Source organism: Notothenia rossii (genome assembly GCF_949606895.1).
Source record: "Notothenia rossii genome assembly, chromosome: 11".
Lineage (NCBI taxonomy): Eukaryota > Metazoa > Chordata > Actinopteri > Perciformes > Nototheniidae > Notothenia > Notothenia rossii.
In genome coordinates, this window is record NC_136910.1 from 23,523,309 (window position 1) to 23,546,796 (window position 23,488).

The window sequence follows — 23,488 nt, forward strand, 5'->3', positions numbered from 1 at the left end:
CAAAATAAGTAGGCAACTACTTGTATTCTGTGACTTGATTTTTAAAATGAAAACCACGGAATCTTTTTGTTTTGCGGTCCATATCTCATTAAACTATCAAATATTAGAAACTGTTAAAGAAAAAATGGGGACAATTCTGTTCTAATGTAGTTTGAACTTTGTAACTGTTGTGCAGACATTCTGATAAAATAGCATGGCTTCTATAATTACCTTAAATAAACTCACTAATTAATGAAACTAGTTCAATACGAGTTATTCTTATTCTTATCATTCATTATGAGTGCAGTAACGGTAAGGTATCTAATTACTTATTTATTTAGTATTCCATAACTTAATAACAGAGATGCTCAAACTAAAGTGGTAGAGACATGGCAGAAATCCTACAATGAAGCGGGACAGTGAAGTGTTCTCCTGTGAGATGGCGATCAAGATAAGAGAGCGAGCGGCCCCGTTGAGGGAGTTTACCATGGATGTTTAATAGGAGTTTACGGAGCAGATGAAAAGACAGAGAAAGACAGAAGCACAATAATAAGTATATGTAGGTGTTTTTTTGTAAATTACCGACGGTGTCAAGAGGAAGTAAAGTCCCTCCCATGAGAAAACTCAAAATCCATTTTCCAAAATCCGACACTAGAGGTGATCATAACGCACCGGCACCAATACAGTAGCCTATAATACATATTATATATATATAATATGTAACATGCAGTGCTTGAATTGGGCCGGTACTCACTGTTCAATACCTGACAAGGTCGGAGATGAAAAACCTGGGTCGCAGGTTCCTCAAGAACAACAAGAAAATTGGCGAAATCAAGTGTGACTATTAAAAAATAAATAATTATTATATTAATATTGACAATAACAACCGACGGTCGGGCTAGCCTCTACCGGGGAGCGTTCTCATGGCTTATATTATCAACGCTATGGGAGGTCTATAAAGGTCTATGGGAAGCCCTGCCCGTTGAAAACTGACTTCCAAGGGGTACCCTGCACGTAATAGAGTGACGGGGAGGGGCCCTGACCGTCAGTCAATATGTGACGGGTTGGGAGTGAGAACATGTGGGTTTCTCGCAACGAGACACTACAATACTAATTGTGGGCTCATCATGTTGATTCGACCACAACAGAAAGAAAAAAAAAACTCTCACTCTCTCCAGAGGGGCAGGTCAGCCAAAAAGGGAAAACGGGCCGTTGCCCGGGCAACATTAGCCCGTACCTGTGCACGTCCCTGCCTATGGGACATTTCGATATGAAATCCGAAAAACATTTCCGAGTTTAGGATGGCCGAAGACACTACACTACCCATAATCCTCAGATATCGTTTGGGACTACAGTCCCCGTGATCAACCTTCAAGCTCAGGGATTTGGATGTTAGAGTGGCAGTGCGCCAAGGTTACGCCGAGCGTCAAACAGCACTTTGAAATGGAACAAAACCACGGCAGACTATCCAAAACTGGACTCGAACAGGACCAGCCCCCCCCCAGAACTACACATGCTGACTATTGTGTTTCTCAAAATGTTCTATGGGACGTCTCTACTGGGAACGTTTTCGTTTTTTCCACAATTAGAAGTTGCCAGTATTAAACACATTGGTTCAAGGTTCAAGGTTCTTTATTGTCAAACTAACATAGCTACAGAGTAATTACTGTATGTTGTTGAAAATCTTAGGTCACAGGCTTCTCCAACAATGCAACACCATAATACAGATAAGAAGAAAATATTAAAACATACTACATTACATTTACATTACATGTCACTTATTAGACGCTTTTATCCAAAGCGACTTACATACTCAGTACTGTGGGCAATCCCCACAGGAGCAATTTGGGGTGAAGTGTCTTGCCCAGGGACACAACGACATGCTGACTGCAGTGGGGTTTGAACCTGTGACCCCCTGATCCAAACACCAATGCACAACCCACTACACCACACGCCTCCCCACTACTATATTAAAAGTAATACAAAAATAAAAAATACAATTTTTAAAGTGAGGAAAAAAAGTGGAATAGTGCAATACGAGTCTATATACAAGTTATTGGAATTATGTATTATATAATAGATACATAGTTACTAAGTAGCAGATGAATTTTATGAAATGGTTTCAGCAGTTCAGTTGTTTAACAGTCTTATTGCCTGCGGGCAGTGGTTAATTTGAGCCGGATCCTGCCGGAACAGGATCCGGCACCTCTTCATTTTGGCCACCCTGTGTTCCGGCACCTATTTGGGCAGATCCGGTACCTCTCACAAAAAATAAAAATGTAAATGGTTAAAATGAAATAAATATGCAGATATTAATTTACAGAAAAAATCCCAAGAATTTCATGTCGTTTATTAAGATTAAGATTTGAAAGAGTCGGAGATCTGTGTTGACGCACTGAAAAGCTGGACCAACGGACAAACGTCTTTCACTTTTGAAATTCGCCACATGAGGAGCACGTCGCAGAGAGGAAGAAACGGTGATTCAATGCAAGCATGTCAAAAAGACAGTTAAATTGACTGTCTTTCTTCAAAAAGAAGGAAGAGGTAATAGACACTTCAAAACGAGTCAGAAAAGCCTCCACAAGCAGCGACGAGGGCAGCTGCAGCGGTCATGTTGATGGTCAAAACCAGGAGGAGGTTAGCGCCGCAACAGCTAGCCAGCTAGCTAACCGACAGCTAGCCAAGCCCGGGCAGCGGGTCAGGTTCACCGCCAGCCGGAACAGGAGCCAGCTACCGTCAGCCAGGTGGACCACCAACAGCAACGGGTGGGTACCCTGGCATCAACTAGCCCGGTACAACAGCCGGAGCAAGAGGCGAGCGGAACCGCGACATCAGCTGGCTTACAGCAGGAAGATTCAGTAGGAGAGGAGAGCGCATTGAGCGTAGAAGAGTGTGGGACGTCCAGCGACAGGTCAGTTTTTTCTAACTGTGGCCAAGAACTTGGAGGACCGTATGTTATCTCAAGGAGGCCGGATGCCAGATAAAACTGGATATAACAAGTTCATTGAGGAGTTGAAGGTGCTTTACGCACAATACTGGCCCGAGGACGCAGGTGCGCTGTATGGAGAGACTGAGGTCGAGTCACTGTGTCAGCGCTTCAACATTGCCAACCCGCGCGCAGTCATACGGGCCTACAGAACGTACAGAGACTCAGATGGTAAAGACACCCCCGATGAGCTGATGGAGTTACTTGTTGCTGTCAACAGCATTCCCATTGCAAGTGCTGAATGTGAGCGCGGATTTTCTCAAATGAACTTGATTTGCACTCCCAACCGTAGCTCTTTGCTCACATCCACCATGTCATCTTTACTCTTCCTAAATCTTGTTGGACCCCCCCTGGCTAAATTCAATCCAGTCCCGTACGTGAGGTCCTGGGTGGCCAAAGGACACAGAACTGCCACAGACACACGCAGTAAAAGCAGAAAAAAAGAGATAGAGGACAATCCGGACATGCTCGTGATGTGGGGTGTTTTAAACAACTAAATATGGTGAGCAAACATACTGTCTATTAATAGGCCGCCGTGCCAATCTTTGAATAGGCCTAATAAATATTTTCTTTACACGTTAAACCTGTTGAGAAATTAATTGCTGGCTGTATACTGAAGTCCCACAGGGTGATGTGGGCATTTGCCTATGTTGTGCGTACTAGCCTAAACAATTATAAATTATCGTCATAACATTTATACCATGGATACTATTTGAAATTGAGGCTTGTAAGTCCCACAGCGTTGCAAGTGGACATTTTCATGTTGTTTTCAGCACCTTTTCTGTATACGTTCCGGGACCTGTACGCGTCTCGTCATCCCTGAGCTGTCATATGTACTTTGCGTTCCGGCACCTTATGATTTACAAATTAAGCACTGCCTGCGGGATGAAGCTGTCTCTGAATCTGGTTGTTTTTGTCCGGATGCTGTGGTAACGCCTGCCAGACGGCAGCAGACTGAACAGTTTGTGGCTGGGGTTATGGGGGTCTTTTATAATCCTGAGGGATTTCTTCCTGAACCGCTGGGAGTAAATAGGGGCGTTCACACCAAGTTCTTTTCCCACAATAGTTCATGAGAACTCTTTTAGTTCTGATTAACTAAAGCAGATTGCGTTCACACAGCAATGAGTACCTGGGGGTGGATTAGGTGACGTCACTTCTTCTTATTCTGCTTTGAGTTTACTGGCAGGTCGCAAACAACTTCACGGCGAGGTGGCGGCATGCACCTAAAAGTTGCAATCCGCCAAAAAAACGAGAGAAGAAAAAGAAAAAAAACTTCCGCTTCCGCTGTATGCGTCTGTTTGTCACTACCCGATCTGTCCCCCTGCCCGATCGGTACTGCGCATCTGCAAGATGGTCCGCCATATTGGACAACTCCGGACGGCAACCCAAGATGGACACTTGACACAGTGGCTTTTAGCAAAGCTCAAAAATAAAACGAGAGAGAGATGAGTTATTGTTATTACAACGTGACTTCACTATTATTTAACAACTCTTTTTATTGGGTTCTTTTATTTGGAGTTAAGTACATTGTCAGAATAAGTGAGAAATGAATTTAACTTCTGTTAGACAGCTATCATACTGAATAATGAAGCTCAGCGCAAGTTCAGGCAGGAAGACCTATCACTTCGTATTGCACGTCATGGCAATACTCGCTCCCTTCACTAAATGATAGGGAGCGCCACTCCTCAAGCTAACCTATCACTTCCCTCCATTCACAAGCCTAATTATCGCACCTGTTAATCCCTCTATATATGCTCTCCCCTTGTCCATCAGCTGTCTTCCAGGTGTCAACGCGCAAGCAGCAGCAGGACTTCGTCCCAGCTCCAAGTATATATTCATCAGCTCCGCAGTCTTGCGGATTAAGCTACAGGCGGCGTTCCCCAGTTGGCTAGCGGTTCTAGCCGGCCACCCCGCAAACCCGGACGCGGAAGGAAAAGACAAGGATATCGGGCTCCACAGAAGTTCCTCCGGTTAATGGAAATGGGCTACTTCAGGCAAACAATTGACGCACACCTTCAGTCTCTCGAGAGGGCATCACTGGCATCAGGGCCGCTCAAATGCGGCGCTTCCGGCCTTCACGCAGAACGGGCCCTCATCGCTTGCGAAGCTTCACCCACTTCCGGCTTCAACCACAACCCCTCTTGCAGGCAGGCAGGGCTCAAGCTACATCTCATCGAAGCTACTTCTCCTCCCGGCTCAGTAGCAGTACTGGTCACTAAGTGCGTCTTAGGTGGCAAGCAGGTAGTGATGGCGAGATGAAGCCTTATGAAGCTTTGAAGCTTTCCAGCAATTGGTTTGCAAAGGGTTCATCTCATGAGGCTTCATCATGGGCTTCATTTGAACACAAACACACACACGCTGGTCAAAGCGTGTAAAACAGGCAGATTGGAAATCTCAACAGTGTGCTCTATCTCATAGCCTACCGAGTTCCCAATGAGTAAAGCCTTAGAATAACTCTAAACAACGAACATAAAATCCTATTTTCATGTTAACAATATTGTTTTCATTCCAGTTGAACGATTGTGATTGAAAAGCCTATAGGAGGCTAGTAAACATTGCAAAGAGGGATTCGTATTCCTTAATATTATTCATAAACTTAACCATGTTGTAGCCTGAGAAGGCTAAACCATATCAGGGATACATTTATTAACTGCATTATCTCATTTAGCTGTAGCTTCTATAAGCAAACAAGGTGCGTTGACCGGTCGTTGAGCCGGGGACCCTGCGGTCGTGGGTCGGCTGCTTCCAGCTGAGCCACAGCCCACACACCGAATCTACCAGAAAACACTGGACTATATCTAATCTACATTTATTAATTTATTTATTCATGTTTTATTCCTACATTTATTTATGCTCGTATCTATTTATACTCATGACATGTGCCGACCTCTATATAAGTGAGGGTCTGAGCTCTTTTAATTCCATCGTGTCACCAGCGGACCTGGGCACAGGAGGGGTAATATGGTTCTTGTTATACATCCATGGGTATTATGAGCGTTGTGGTTCAACGGTTCAGCCGATCCGAATCGCTTCCCGAAGCAGTCACGTGTTATCGACAGGCAGCGAGGTTCGTTTGTCATCGATGACGTCACTGGCCCAAAACGATACAAGCCTCACAAAAAGCTTTGGGGATTACTCGACTCACGCTCCAAAGCCTCGCCGCAATACGTAACATCACTACTAGCAGGTTCAGTGCGCAGCAGGCTCGCCTCCTTTCCCTGCGCCTCACCGCTAAAACAGGTAAAAAAAGAGAGAAGTTTGTTTATGCATTGTTGCCTTTAGTTCAGGGTTAAGGTGAGTTTCAGGCAGCGTCGGGTGTAACGCGTTACAGCATGGAGTTATGCAGTTCAGGTAACTACTACCCGTCACAATGCTCAGTAAGTACCGCAGTTTCAAGCTTCAACACAGCCACGGATGCTGCCCATCCGTGTTTCTTTTTTTTTTTTTTGGGGGGTTTCTTTCAGGGAGAAAGAGAAGTTCATGTAAGATGATAGAAGACAGTCTAATCACCCAACCCGCACATCAGCATCTACGTCTCACCGTGGCGTAATTAAACTGCTAATTAAGCTAGTCCTATACATCAGGGCTCGACAGTAACGGTTGCCAGGTTGCCATCGGCAACCATTCAGAAAAATTTCAACCACTTCTTGGATTTTGGTTGCCATCAGTGGCAACCAGTTTTTAACATAAAGAAATAAGGACAGCAAAACGTGCACCCCAAAATAGATTAATGTTCATATTTGTTGTATTAAGAGTGATATTTAATTGTTGTGACCAGTCGGAACTGATACTTAAATTGCACGTGCATTGGCGTGATTACGGAGCCGGAAAGCGATGCACGTTTACTCAAGTTGTTTGACTGTGGTAAAAAGTTCAGCCAACACCTCAACTTCTCAAACGAATGTTCAAAGTGATTCAACTGATAAAGCGTAAGGTAAACCCGAACGAAAAACAAATAGGAATGTTTTCCATTCACTTCCGGTAAAAGTTCCTTCAAAATAAGAGTCCCGATCTTATTACTTCCAAAATAAAGTGCAAAACGAAACTTTACCATAGAAAAATGTTGGCATAAAATTATAATCACTTCTATAAAAAGGTAACACATTTTAAATATAGTTAGACATATTAAAGGTAATTTACAGCATCAATAATTAATATCAAATGTTTAACTGTGAATGGTTTTCATTTATTTAACATTATAAATGTATTAGTCTGGGCAATCAAAGACTTCAATGCTGAAGGGCCAATGGGTCTATGGTGGGGGTCAGCACAAAGGTCAAGAAAACCCACATTTGAAATGGAGATAACGGATGATCAAGAAACTAGTGACTTGCTCAATTCATTTGTGAGGGATCTATGAAGAACAGGACAACAGCAGCACTACTGGTATTTTGTATACCAGCAATTGAGGGTGGACAAGTTTACTACCACTTAGGTTCAAATAAGTGTGTTAATTACTTATTGTAAAGCATTTGAACATTCTTTTGTGTCACATGTTCATTATTAAGTTGATGTATAACTGTATAGCATCTTAATTATTTAAAATATAAGGTATCTAAAAAAGGGCAACCGTATTTTCAGTTTGGCAACCAAAAGCTGATGCCTGGTTGCCAGCCTGGCAACCACTTTTAAAAATGAGCATTGAGCCCTGCCTATATCATGGGTCTTGTCAATCAATCAATCAATGTTTATTTATATAGCCCAATATCACAAATGTTACATTTGTCTCAGTGGACTTCACAGTTTGTACAGAATATCAGTATGACAATACGACACCCTCTGTCCTTAGACCCTCACATCGTACAAGGAAAAACTTCCAGAGAAAACCCACAGTTTAAAGGGAAAAATGGGAGAAACCTCAGGGAGAGCAACAGAGGAGGGATCCCTCTCCCAGGACGGACAGACGTGCAATAGATGCCGTGTATAAATTGAAAAGATAATACATTTGCAACATAGGTAGTCCAAATGTTTGGAAATGCATGTGTGTATAATAGGAAGATGAATCCACGAGTATATCCATCCAGGACTTATGATCCAGGACCACAGCCACGACTCAAGATCCAGGACTCGCAATCCATGACACAGGACCGCAGGATCATCCATGACTCCGGATCCCGGCGTATATAGACACCAAAAAGAAAGAAATTTGGGGAAGCTGGGTTAATCGGAACATGAGAGTACACAGGTATAGACAGAGAGAAGGAAGAAGTAAGATGTCCCCCTGTCTTGTCTCAGTGTTTACCTAAGCAAATATTATTCATGCTGCTCATATTGCACTCATATATTTGGTTTCATGCTCACATGGCTTATGTTAAGCAGGGTACGATATTCATGCATCATTGTACTCAAGCTAACAGCCGCATTACATTGTCTACATCTCCCTCTTCGCCGGGCATCGGCTCGTGCCGGCTATCCAAGATCTCTCCAGCTTACCTATGGTAAACATGCATATAACTGGTGGTGGTGTCTTAAGAGCATTTCAGGGCTCGTTCAGGATAGGTGCAGCAAACCTGCCGCAATCAAGGTAATTATTCCTCTTCCCTACAACAACCGCTTCTCATCCTACATTCGTCCGAACCTCAGTGCCGTGCTGGCTATCCAAAGGTCTCTCCAACCTTAAAATTGGTACGTATGCATATAACTGGTGGTGGTTCTTAGCATGTCAGCACATATATACCCAGACGCCGACCTATACGGACCCGGACCTATAATCAATAGATTAATAGGGGATTTCAATTTTGACGGGGCGATTCTATTTTAACCGCTGCCGACAGGGGGCGAAAGAGACGAGTGAGCGATACAGGGAGAGAAACACAGAAGAAGAGACGAGAGCGTGGCAGAGAGAAGCGGAGAGGAAAGTGAGTGAAGAGAATAATTAGCGATACAGGGAGAGAAGCGGAGAGGAGAGTGAACAGGCGTGTTAGCGGCAGACAGGGAGAGACAAATAATTACACATGGCGCTCTCCAAGAAGAAGGGCCAAGCTCAACCTTCTCCCTTCCAACCGGACCTAACCACTCATCACCACCACCAGTGTCTAGGCCCGGGGGGGTTCATCGGAAACGGTTCTTCCCTTCTCGAATGACATCCTACCAAACCTGGGCCTAATCGCCAAACACCATTTCATTCACTTGTTATAAACTGTCATCATTATGTTTCATTTATATAATGTGACCCGTTAATAAACATGTATTTCATACATCACGTCTCTCCTGATTGAAAATATGTACTGTGAATGTATGCAAAAATATATGGCATATGGCTGTCTAACAGAAGTTAAATTAATTTCTCACTTATTCTGACAATGCACTTAACCCCAAATAAAAGAACCCAATAAAAAGAGTTGTTAAATAATAGTGAAGTCACGTTGTGATAACAATAACTCATCTCTCTCTCGTTTTATTTTTGAGCTTTGCTAAAAGCCACTGTGTCAAGTGTCCATCTTGGCTTGCCGTCCGGAGTCGTCCAATATGGCGGACCATCTCGCTCTTGCGCAGTACCGATCGGGCAGGGGGACAGATCGGGTAGTGACACTGTTTACCTTCCGACCTCAGACATGATGGAGTTGACACGCGCACAGCCCTTATGAGGCATCTGAACCGCATGTAAATTGTAAATTGACAATAAAGCTGATCTTTTGTACAGTGCTTTTGGTTCTCTCTTTTATTTACGACAGTCAACAGACAAAATTACAATAGTGCAAAGATAAAATGTCAGTATCAAAACAGTGGCAATATAATAAAAAACTGTGCCAAGTGTGTCGTATGCACAGTAAACAGGCTCAGCAGTTAACACACCTTTATTATATATCCTCCTGAGAGCAACTGCATCCGTAACCCATGAACCCTACACAAACCTACATGTTAGTTTTGGCCCATAGTGGACTCCATTTTGTGTTGTGTAAAATGGAGGAAATACAAAGTTAGCAAATCCCCATGTCCTCCTCAGAGGACATTCATAAAAACATTTAGTTTTAGGTCAAATAATTATTACACTGCTCTGAAACTCACTACACTAACTCCTAAGATGTTCCCTTACTATAATTAATTAAAATATTGAACTCACAACACTGGAAATTACAAACTCAACCATTTCTCTTTCTAGAAATGGTGCTTGGACGATGGACACCATTTTGAAATACAATGAAATGATCTTTTTCAACATGATGGTATCCGAATAATCACTTACATGTGATAAACTGTCAAGGTAAAGTGTCAGAGGAGAAATAAGCAAGATACAGGATCTGTTTAATTGCCATGTAGGTTCTCTTTTATTTATCAGCAGCAGATCAATAAGTGTCAGTAGTATCAACAGTATTGGAAACTGCCTTCAGTACAAGTCTCTGGATCGCATCGTCCAAGTAAATCTCCAGAAGCGCCGACACATCATCATCACTCCACCGCTCCGTTGATTTATTTGGTGTTGCCATATCTGCTTTCACAAAAGTAATCTCTTCGTTGGTGCGCTGCGCTGAGATTTTAATGCGAGGAAATACAATTGCGGCTTCCAAAACTTTTTCAGAGATTTACGGGGCGTGGTTTGCAATCCGCCCAGCCAATCAGAAATACGAACTTTTTTCTCCCACGAAAGTCCCTGCTCTCTAGCAGGGACTGAAAAGGGGGTACAAATGGTTCTGATGAACTCATTTAGTTCAGGGGGCTTTTTGGTGTGAACACAAATATATCTGAGTTCTGATGAACTATTGTGGGAAAAGTACTCCGGTGTGAACGCGCCATATGTCCTCCATCGATGGAAGCTTCGTCCTGGTGATGTTCTCTGCAGTTTTCACCACCCTCTGTAAAGCCTTACGATTGAAGGCGGTGCAGCTGCCGTACCAGGCCGTGATGCAGCCAGCCAGGATCCTCTCTATTGGCGCATTTCCACCATGACGCGGAGCACGGTTTAAGCGTGCCATGCTGGGCCCGTTTTTGGTTGCGTTTCCACTATGCCTAGTTCCTGCACGGGGCTACTTTTTCACCTTTTTTCTGGCCCGACAAAATCCTGGTTCTATCTGGGCCAACAAACAGGGCTGAGTCGGGCTGAGTTTGCTAAACTAGAGAGCGAATCGCTGGCAAGGGGGCTACAACTACAACAAGATGAACATATTTGACCGTGATTTCATTGTAATACACGTTTCAAAATGATGCCGAAGTAACAACATACTGATACCGGTTGGTAAAAAAACATGAATTAATGCTTTGACAAGTCTCCAGACAGATGGCAGGTGAAAAACCTTTTAAAATGCGTGTTGTCTAAATGGAGATCGGCTAAGCTAACGCAGTATATGCTCCGACCGTCCACACTCACAACAACGCCCTACAGACATAAATAAACCAGCGACTGTACTCGCCATGACACAGACAGCCTGTGGTTTGTACTTGTTTAACTTTTGTCTAGTTTCTGGACACATATGAGGAGCTGTGAGCTTGAGTGCTAACAACTAACGGCTGATGTTGTTTTTCTGGGGTGCTCATTGAAGATGACGTCACGGCTCCGCCTACACTGCGTTACTATAGATACTACCCCAGTTCCTAAACTGTAATGGAAGCGCAGCATTAAAGTGAGCCGGGCCTAACAAGGCCTAACAAAACTGTACTAAGTCGAGCAAGGCCTGCGGTGGAAATGCGCCATATGGTGCACCTGTAGAAGTTGCAGAGTATCCTGGAATCCATTTTGAACCTCCTCAGCCTGCGGAGGAAGAAGAGCCGCTGTCAAGCTTTCTTGGTGATGGTGGTGGTGTGAAGAGTCCATGTCAGGTCCTCAGTGATGTGGACCCCAAGGAACCTGAAGCTGCTGACTCTCTCCACCGTGGTCCCATTGATGGCGATGGGGGCGTGTCCCTCTCCCTGCTGCTTCCTGTAATCCACAATCAGCTCCTTTGTTTTGCTGACGTTGAGATGGAGGTTGTTATCCTGGCACCAAGATGTCAGGTTTTCGACCTCCTCTCTGTACGGCCACGCAGTCGTGTGTGAACAGGGAGTAGAGGAGAGGGCCGGGCACGCAACCTTGAGGGGCTCCGGTGTTGAGGATCAGGGTGGAGGATGTGATGTTTCCCACCCGCACTGCCTGGGGTCTGCCCGTCAGGAAGTTCAGGATCCAGTCACAGAGGGCGCTGTTGAGCCCGAGGTCTCTGAGCTTATTGGCCAGCTTGGAGGGCACAATGGTGTTGAAGGCTGAACTGTAGTCAATGAAGAGCATTCTCACATATATGTTCCTCTGGTCACATATGTGAGAATGCTGTTCATTGATTACAGGGGGGGGGGGGGGGGGGGGGCAGGAGCTCCAACAAGCTGTTTAGGACAGAGAGTGAATACACATACTATACAGAGATGCTGTACGAGAAACCAATGTGAGTTAAGCTAGCTAACTAGCATTTTCTTTTGAAAGAAAGATGGCACAGGATGAACAGATATCAGTTTCGCTGGAGATGGTTTTGAAAACCTCTTTTACACATTTAAAAATAATTACTTACCTTTTTTAAGACTTGCAACTTAACATGTCCCTCCTGTCCTCCCGAAGTGTGTGCCTCTCCCCTCCGGATGTTTTTAGACCCCCTCTCTGCGGTGATTGCAATCCACCTCTCTAGACCTCGGTTTTAAACACTTTTAGGGATACTTGGTTGACTTTATTTTTAAAATATATTCCCTCCCCGTGTGCCTACAAACCTGTGTGTATTTTATATTTTACATTTTACATTTCACATTTTACATATGTGTTATATTTAACATATTTTAACAATTGGGTCGAGGGGGGGGGCATGGGTACAGGTTTGAACCCCGCCGGATACACTCTGTGCTTCAGTCGCTGCTCTCTTCTATCCCTTATATTGCATTTTCTTTATTTTTAACACAGACCAAACAGGGCTTTTATACATTTGTATTTGTTTTATTACAGGAGTTTTCAAATCGGTTTTAAAACAAAAAATATTTACCCGAGAGCCCGTGCACCACGCTGTGCTCCTATGGAGCGCTGCGCGTTCCCCTAAACCCTAAACCAGGGGTCGGCAACAGGCGGACCGCGGTCCGGATCCGGACCCAGACGCCGACCTATACAGACCCGGACCTATAATCAATAGATTAATAGGGGATTTCAATTTTGACGGGGCGATTCCATTTTAACTTATGCCGACAGGGGGCGAAAGAGACGAGTGAGCGATACAGGGAGAGAAACACAGAAGAAGACACGAGAGCATGGCAGAGAGAAGCGGAAAGGAAAGTGAGTGAAGAGAATAATTAGCGATACCGGGAGAGAAGCGGAGAGGAGAGTGAACAGGCGTGTTAGCGGCAGACAGGGAGAGACAAATAATTACACATGGCACTCTCCAAGAAGAAGAAAGTGGACAGCGAGAACATAGCTTTTAACCCTGAGTGGACGGACTCATTCATGTTCATCCTGCCGACTGGGAGCACAGAACCAGTGTGTCTCATTTGAGACCGTGGCGCGAATTAAAAGTGCCAAAAGGCCACTATGAGACAAAACACAAAGTGTTTGACCAAACATTACATTACATTGCATTTAGCTGACGCTTTTATCCAAAGCGACTTACAATAAGTGCGTTCGACCAACAAAATACAAACTTGAAGAAAACAGAATCATATAAGTACATCAGGTTTCATAGAGCTAAAACATTTCAAGTGCTACTCATTCCCTCTCAAGTCAGAACTGAGGTCACAAAAAATAAGCAGTCTCACAGCCCAATATGATCAGTCGACCAGGATCAAAACTAAAACTAAATATCTTTCCAGGGCAGGCTAACCGCGGCTAACCAATGAGCACCTGCATGTGTATGAGAATGGCCCTGACACCATTTCAGCCCAGATTTACAAACTTCTGGCAGGACAAGCTTCAGCTCAATTCTCGCACTGAACAGAAAAAAGTGAGTGAGGGACTGCAATATAAGAGGGAAAGAAAGAGAAACTTTAAAACTGTTAAATTGTTATGATGTGTAAAGACTGATATTGTTCTATAATCAGGGGTGCACATAACTTGTTTGCCCTCGTTCTCAAAGGAGCACCTGGAGATGTTGCTTGGTGCTCATCCTTAAAATGAAATAAACCGTACATTTTGAGGGGGTCTTGACTTTATATTTATTATTATTTATTTTTTTATTTGCCAGACACACAGCACTGAATACACATGCACAGGTGAACACAAAACACATATGCAGAGGTGAACACAAGACAACATTAGCACGACCAGTAATCCTACAAGCTGTCATCACTACCCTCCTGACATTTCTCCTCACTGTCTTCCTCTCTGTCAGACATGGTAGCTGATGATGTAGGCCTACTACTTTCTCTCTGGTTGAGTCTGCGATTAGCTGCTTGCATCCACAAGTCAACAGCTGGTTTTGGGTCGAAAGTCTCTGTTGTCATCTTAGACAAGTCGATGTAATCAAATAAGTGTATTTGAACATAACCAATAACCTACCATAGCCAATAACAAATGAGTGTAACTTATTTTATTTGTGTTGCTCATTCATGTCTTATTTATTTATTTATGCATTTTTTTATCTCTCCAGTTTTAAAAGATATTTTTGGTTACTGTCCTATAGTATACATTGAAATGATTTCAAACCTGTTTATCCCAATAATTATAAAGGAGTGCCTTGGACATATGTGTTTACATAAATTGTGACCAAACCGTTTGAACTTAGACTAAAGTTAACTATCTACCGTCTCCTTTAAATATCTCATAACCCCTGCTCTGCCTACCTAACCAGTTCAATACTGTAAATTACCTGAGTCTGTGTAGTTGTATGAAAACTATGAGGGTGGCTTTTTATATCGAAGAGCTGTGTGTGTGTGTGTGTGTGTGTGTGTGTGTGTGTGTGTGTGTGTGTGTGTGTGTGTGTGTGTGCGTGCGTGCGTGTAAGGGAGAGAGCAAAGATGATTTGTTCCTGCTGGAAGGCAATTCTAAACAAGAGATGCTGCTTAAGATAAGATAAGCTAAGTCTTTTTTTATAGACGGAGGGGAAGTTCAGGTGATGAAGCAGAACAAAAATAGATCCAGATAATTTGAGAAAGTGCAAAAATAAATAATTAGAGGTATATAAAAGAAAATATTAAGAAAATATAAAATTTTAAGCAAAAATAACTTGATAGAAAGTGTTGGTAAATTCTCATCGAATATGCCTTTAAACGTATCATCGCCATCACCATCATCATATCAACATTTGCTAACCAAGTTATTTCTCTAACCTTGATTCAATTATGAACATCAACTCTCAATTACAGTAAAAAGCAAGACAAATGTAGCCTAATTATTTCAATAGTCTTTTTTATTAGTCTTTTACCATTGTCTTGCTTATCGCTCCTCTTAACATCTCAGGCCATTTATTTTCTTCAGGCTGGGAGAAAAGTGCAGTAAATAGAAACGGAAGAGGAAAGGAGGAAGAGGGCAGTGGATAGTGTTGTAAACAGGATCTGGCATCCCACTCCGATTGCATTCCTCCACTTTAAATACTACTGGCTGAGCAGCAGGCCTGTCTTTCGGCCAGGTGTGTGTGTGTGTGTGTGTGTGTGTGTGTGTGTGTGTGTGTGTGTGTGTGTGTGTGTGTGTGTGTGTGTGTGTGTGTGTGTGTGTGTGTGTGTGTGTGTGTGTGTGTGTGTGTGTGTGTGTGTGTGTGTGTGTGTGTGTGTGTGTGTGTGTGTGTGTGTGTGTGTGTGTGTGTGTGTGTGTGTGTGTGAGTGTGTGTGCAGTGAATGGATGTGACTGAGATAGATGACCAGTAGTAAATAGAGCTATTCCTCACAGCCAACGTAGTGAGCAAGGCCACTGGCCACACAGCACGAGAGTGTACACTATGTCAACATGGTGTGTGTGTGTGTGTGGGGGTGTGTGTGTGTGTGTGTGTGTGTGTGTGTGTGTGTGTGTGTGTGTGTGTGTGTGTGTGTGTGTGTGTGTGTGTGTGTGTGTGTGTGTGTGTGTGTGTGACAGAGAGAATATGCTAAATGCATCTTCTTTTTTACCATCGATAGTATCTAAGAGCTGTTACTCACAGTCAAGTTTATACTAAGGGAAGGAGTACTCACAGGACAGGATTGAAGAGGAAAATAAAACATATTTGAATGCTTGTGGCTAAACACATGACCCTCTCAGCACTCAGCCTACCTACAAAACCCAGGTCACCACCATGCTTAAATCATTTGGCTAGTTACCTGATTCTGTGCAGCTATCTGATCTTTGGATTGGACACTCCCATCTCCCCACCAGCAGCCGGCACCCTAACCACACCCCACTGCCACTATAGGGCATATGCTACTCTCAGATCACTGCAAACTATTGAAGCCTTGAATCCAATGCAGTAATCCAGCTTTTCTCTATGGAAAGGGTACCTAGACATGACTTCCCATGTGAGAAATGCGGGAATACTACATTAGTGAAACAGACCAAAACACAGGGAAGAAATTAAGAAAAAGGGTTTGACCAGGAGTCAGTGGATGTTTTAACATTTTCTTTGGACCACAGGTTAATGCTCACAAAATAAAATAAAAGCTCAAGACCAAAAACCTAAATAACATCATCAGGGTTATTTTATTAGACTCAAAACCAACTGTTATCGAAGGCTGAGTACTAAATATGACTACAATCCAAGGGGGATACTACATTAGTGAAACAGACCAAAACACAGGGAAGAAATTAAGAAAAAGGGTTTGACCAGGAGTCAGTGGATGTTTTAACATTTTCTTTGGACCACAGGTTAATGCTCACAAAATAAAATAAAAGCTCAAGACCAAAAACCTAAATAACATCATCAGGGTTATTTTATTAGACTCAAAACCAACTGTTATCGAAGGCTGAGTACTAAATATGACTACAATCCAAGTTGTTGTATCTCTGCTTGTCTAGCTGACATCTCTCTGTGGATGTCTGCTCACCACCTCAAGCTCAACCTTGACAAGACTGAACTGCTTTTCCTTCCGGGAAAAGATTGTCCCACTCTTGACCTAACAATCAACATCAACAAACTGTCCTTCACTGCAAACATCGCTGCTACAACCCGCTGCTGCAGATACACTCTTTACAACATCAGGAGGATACGTCCCCTCCTGACCCAGAAAGAGACGCAAGTTCTGGTCCAGGCTCTCTTCATCTCACGCCTAGACTACTGCAACTCCCTCCTGGCTGGTCTACCTGTATGTGCCATCCGACCTCTGCAGCTCATCCAGAATGCAGCGGCTCGTCTGGTCTTCAACCTTCCTAAATTTTCCCACACCACGCCGCTCCTCCGCTCCCTTCACTGGCTTCCGGTAACTGCTAGAATCCACTTCAAGACCCTGCACCATGCTGTGAATGGATCTGGCCCTTCCTACATCCAGGACACGGTTAAACTGTACACCCCAGCATGTGCACTCCGCTCTGCATCAGCCAAACGGCTCGCTACTCCCGCACTGCGAGGGGGACCCAAGTTCCCATCAGCAAAAACACGTGGGTTTGCTATCCTGTCTCGAAAACGGTGGAATGAGCTCCCCATTGAAATCAGAACAGCAGTAAGCTTACACATCTTCCGGCGCAGACTGAAAACTCATCTCTTTAGACTCCACTTCGAGCGATAGAATTATTAACAAAGCACTTATATACTAATAAAGGACTGGCTTATCTAAAACCAGTTGAGTAGCACTTGAAATGTTTTGGCTCTATGAAACCTGATGTACTTATATGATTCTGTTTTCTTCAAGTTTGTATCTTGTTGGTTGAATGCACTTATTGTAAGTCGCTTTGGATAAAAGCGTCAGCTAAATGCAATGTAATGTAATGTTGTGAAAATGTTAAAGACGTTAAGTATAAAGATGTGTCGGTGTGGAGGCTATTGAGGAGTTGGACACCAGCTTTTACGCAACTGGCCTGAATAAGACATTGGTAAAGATGTGACTAATAATTATGAAAACATTATAAGCAATGAGTAATTGATAAAAGTTACTTGAAAAAATAAATACAAAGAATGTTTCCAACAACCCTTCTCTCTTACCATCCTGGTTGACTCACACATTTTGTTCATATTCAACAAAAGAGAATAGTCAGTGGGGCTGCCCAACTTCATCAACATTTTATCTGAAATGAAATATGGACTAGTGTAATACCCAAATTCGCAGCAAGCGCAATTTTATTTGAAAATGTTATTATATATTAAAGGTCACCTATTATGCAAAATCCACTTTTTCATGTCTCTTCTACATCAACATGTGTCCCCTCTTCTTCATGTCTCTTCTACATACACATGTGTCCCCTCTTCTTCATGTCCCTTCTACATCAACATGTGTCCCCTCTGTGTAAAGACATTCTGAAAGTGTCAGGAACAAATATTCTCTCTCTTTTTGTTCTGATGCATTTACTGTATATAAAAACCTGTCTGAAAATGAGCTGATCAGATTTTGGCCACTTTATGATGTCATAACGATTTTTTGGCTTGTTAACCATTAGCCAATAACCAACCAAGGTAACCTTCTAAGCAGATTATTGACCTGAAGTTTAAAAGTGAGACAATCATCAAGCCAGATACCAAGGTATTTATAACAGGCAAACACTTCAAGTATTTTTCCTTGCGCAGTAACAATTTTGAAAGTGGTCTCGGGTGTCTTTTTGGCTTTTGAAAATAGCATTACCTTGGTTTTATCAACATTTAAAAGAAGCTTTAGTGCAGAGAGCTGAGTCTGAATAATGTTAAAAACAGCCTGTAATTTAACAACAGCCTCCTTAAAGCCCCTGTCACACTGTCCCGAAATTGACACCCGGTGGACACACGAATATGGAATTTTGAATTTTGCACGAAGATGGCCCCGAACCACACACGAAGGCAACATTTACATTACATTTAAGACATACAACTGCAACGAAAGTAACACAAACAATTATGTTAAAGTATTATGATACTGTACTGATATTTTCCGACTTTGTTCTTTACTTTCTCCGTCTTTATATGTAGAAGATATTAAGTTTTCTCCGTCATGTTGTTGCCATAGCAACAACAACTTCCTCGCCTTCAAAATAATATATTATATCCTTTTTAGTTTCACAGAACACAAATTTGGTTATTTACATAATATGTTTACATGATTTTGTTGTGCAATAAAACAACCAGATGGACACACGATAAAGGAAATGTTCAAATTCGGCTCTGATCGTAGCAACATCGGGCCATTCGTGAGGGCATCTTAAGCCATCTTTGGCATGCCAAAGATTTTGCCACCGCTCCCGAAGTTGCTGCCGGAGCCTGATAAATTCCACCGGCAGTCATACGATGGCTTAAGATGCCCTCAGGAATGCCTTACGAAGGGCAAAATGGAAACACGAAGTCAACACGAAAATGAACCTTCACAAGGTCCTTCGGCAATGCTTTGTGATGCCAAAGATGTTGCCACCGCTCCCGAAGTTGCTGCCGGAGCCTGAGAAACTCCACCGTCGGTCATACGATGGCTTAAGATGCCCTCACGAATGGCCCGATGTTGTTACGATCAGAGCCGAATTTGAACATTTCCTTAATCATGTGGCCATCGGGTGTCAATTTCGGGACAGTTTGACAGGGGCTTAATGGAGGGATCTGCACAGTACATCACGGTATCGTCCGCATAAAAATGTAAAGTTGCTCCATCCACATTTTCACCTAAACTGTTGATGTAGATGGAGAATAATAGCGGACCTAAAACAGAACCTTGTGGTATACAATTTGTAATGTTTAACCACTCAGATGTGAGCCCATCAAACTGAACACATTGGGACCTTTCAGAGAGGTAGTTCACAAACCACCCCACTGCATGGCTGGATATGCCAATACTGACTAGCCTCTGCTTTAAGATGCGATGATCGACGGCAGGGGCGTCGCCTGTACCTGGAAACTTTCGGGGTTTAGCCCACAGTGGCGGCGCTACAGTTGAATTTTCTACTGCAAGACTCCCCACACGCACATACACAATTGCACCATCTGGTGTCACAAACGTGTGCCTGCATTAGCTTTGTTACGGCAATGGATTGTGGGAGATTCTCATAGCACGTGAGGATCTCTTGAGGGTAAGGTGCCTGTATTATCTCCGTGGACAAAATGTATGTTTTTATTTTATAAGGACAATAACGTACTTTTGTGTTTGTTTAGTTTAATATTAATTGTTTAATTCTTACAGTCACAGCAACATGTTTTTTTTGTGATTGGCTATTTGTTTTATCAACGTGATCATCAATAGCTAATCTGAGTAACAGAACCCAGCTCACGTGTCCTTTTATGCTGTCCATTGAAATGCAGGTATGTGAGTTTTGTTCACCAGTTTATGTTTAATGTTTCACATTGTCTTCCATGTTTCTACGTTTCTTCCTCTGCGTGAGTTTCGGGAATATCAAGATCATTGCAAAGGGCCTTGGTCTTGTCATAGACCTCATGTGCTTTCTAGTCACTTCGGTAACTTTTCAGTGTGTTCTCAACTGCTGTTTTGTAACCTACTGCCTGCACCAAGTCAATTGTTTCTTTCTGCAGGTATTTGTGCAGGCCCTGAGTGGTTGAGAGCAGTGTCTGGAACATGACAAGCATGTAGATGGTACTGAATTTTCAAAGCTTGCTTTCCAGTCCCTTTGCTAGAGGGGCTGAAAGGCCCCCTAAAGTCTTGATCAAAGCAGGGAGGTTTTTGACATGCCCAGCAAACAAGTTGTTTGTCTCCTACCTCTAGCTGTTTCTGAAATGTTTGTAACCTCTGATGGTGGACAAGAGATGTGGAGAAGAAAGAGTAGACACACTCCAGGAGATCAACGCAGGTATGTGAGTTGTGTACACCAGTTTGTATAAGTTGAATGCTTCACATTGTTTATGAAAAATATACTACCACTATACGATCACTGATGTTTTGTTGTTGACTGGACACTTATTTTGTAAAAGAGATTGCATGTGAGGATCTCTTAAGCAATGCAGCTCACGTGTCCATATGCTGTCCATTGAAATGCAGGAAAGTAATCACCAGCTCTGAGTGATCTGTTGCCGAGGGGACACTACACCGGAGTTACATAAGCAGAGATAAAGTGCCATTTTGGGGAGGAACTCACCTCCTCTGGGGTCCCCTAGGAAGATTTTTTTTAAATATGGAAGTTAAAAGCATCAATCTTGTGCACTTTGAGAGCAACATTAAGAGATATGGATACATCTCTCAACACCTGTAAAAAAAATATCAAAGAATCAGAATCAGAAACGAGTTTATTATTTAAAAACACTTTATTTTCCAATTAAATCATAAACTATGTCAAATTATTAGAAGTTGTTAGTAATCAGATTAAACAGAAAAAAGGGATGGAAGGAGGAAATAATAATCCCTCATCCCTTGCTGCTTCCCTCATCACTTGCTGTTTGCGGTTGAAATGATCTCTTTTGCTGGCCAAACATGCTGGATGGAAAGCAGTGATGTCTCACTTGCCTTGGCCCTGTATCTGCAGTCCCTAAATCAGTCATGTTGCCCATTGACTCTTGTCTGTTCTGGTGTTCCTGTTCATTGTTGTCTCCATTGTCGTTCTTGCCTGTTGTATCTCCTTCTTGTGTGTCCCTTTCTCCTGTTCCCCTTTCTTCATCCTCTACTCTGTTTGGCTCATCTGTGATGACTGTGTAGGTAAACACAAACAAGTATGTAAGTCAATCAGTTTCCAGATCTGTCAAATAAATGAATTTCAAGATACACAAATGTGTCTTCATTAAAATGAGTTTCACCACACTGTCACAAAATGTAATACTAACCAATTGAAAATAGTTACATTGACATTGGAAATCTCTTGTAGATATCACCGTTAAGACTAGTTATCTGCCAATAGGACAGAATCATTCCCATACAAATGCAGTTTGAGTAATTCACTTAATATATTCACTTAACACTTTAATATAGTCGGGTCATTCTACAGAAAAGGTGGAATCTGGGTGATACAAATCTGCTGAAATATATTCCTTCTAAAAACATCTAAAACCTGTTAAATAGCCATAACTAACTCTTAAGTTGATGAATCCACAACAAGTAGAGCTTAAAGTATTTTTATTTTTTTAAATTATTTTTATACTTTATACAATGCTTATTTGTATAGGAATGTCACTGGTGTTACGTGATACCAGGAAGAAGAGTAACACCAGTGACGGTAACACCAGTGACAATTTGGAGAAAACACTACCATTTTAACAAAATGGCTGCAATGTGTCAGACCAAATATGGCTTCAGTCAATATCAAAATCGTTTAACTCTTCAATAAAATTCATTATCCCATTCAAATGTTCACCCCTAGGGCTATGCAATGAGTAACACTAATGACAGACTTGAAAGACGCACGTAAAATTTGAAGATAAACTGACACCTTTAACAAACAAAGTAAGAAGTATCTGACTTTCCTTATGTCTTTGTAGTGGACAAAGACATAAGGAAAGTCAGATACTTCTTACTTTGTTTGTGAGGCAGTGCAGTGGGCACTGCCTCAAATGATCTCTTGTTACAGGAAGCACTTCAGAGACAGTACATTATTTCAAAAATAAAAGCGTTTTGTGTAGCAGTAACACCAATGACGTAATCTTGGGTGACTGACATTTATTTGATATTATTAATAATAATTTGCGTTTTTTTTACCATTTCAGTGTTATATTTAATGCTTGTAATGTTATGTAAATATAAATTTGATTTATTTATTGAAAGAAAAAACTTTTAAATTAAAACTATAGGCTCCACTTCCATGTATGATCAAAGTGACAAGGCAGTTCCTTGAACTTGGCATTTTAAATAAATAGCAATTTACGTATAAAACCATTTTTTATAATTTTTTTATTTAGTACCATTGAAAAGACAATCTCTATTTATTCAACATATATAATGAATGTGAGTATTAGGTCAACGTCATGTATTTTGGTGTCTGCAAAAGTAAGTGACAGCACTTCCACCTTTTCTGTAGAATGACCCAGTCATCTTTCTGCATTCAAAATAAGGAAAGCTGTACAATTTGACATGATAATGAGGAAAAAAGGCCTCCGTCAATGCAGATCATTTTTTGACCATATCAATTTTAAGATGGGGGTCAAGGCTTAATATTTGGGAGCATAGTGTCCCTTGCCGCCTTTCAGGAGCCCCACTGGATTAGCTTTGATCTGAAATATTTGTATAAAAAACTTGTTAGCTGGCTGTCCATCTCATAATGTTCACATAGAAACTAGCTGTCAATAGGAAATATCAATCAGAAGTATTATAATTTCATGCAAAAATCTGTCACAAAAAGAGGTTGCACATTTAAATTCAGGTGTTGTTATGGGTCAGTGGCCAAACAGCCACATTTACTGCTGCAAATACATTCAAACATGCTTTCGACACGTAAAGCAGTGGCAACTATGCCACCATTTCAGCTGACTTTTTCTCAGAAATACTGTCACATAACATCCACATATTTCAGTGCTACAGATGTAGCACTCCAGATAGGACTCACATGGGTGTGTCCCAGTCAAAAGCCCAGCGGATCCCAGTGGATGGGGGTGTTGCCAAATTGCTAGAGGGCGTTGTCAAATTTCCCCATTTGTTCAATTACAGGATTTAACC

General features: G+C 42.2%; 1 long non-coding RNA gene across 1 annotated transcript; it reads left to right on the forward strand.

Annotated features, from left to right (window-relative positions):
- Nucleotides 1–20,300: 20,300 nt before the first annotated feature.
- LOC307025041 lies at nucleotides 20,301–21,026 on the forward strand. The gene is made up of 3 exons (XR_013804046.1): nucleotides 20,301–20,488; nucleotides 20,618–20,702; nucleotides 20,891–21,026. It is a non-coding gene; the product is annotated as an uncharacterized lncRNA (long non-coding RNA).
- The last annotated feature ends 2,462 nt before the right edge of the window (nucleotides 21,027–23,488 follow it).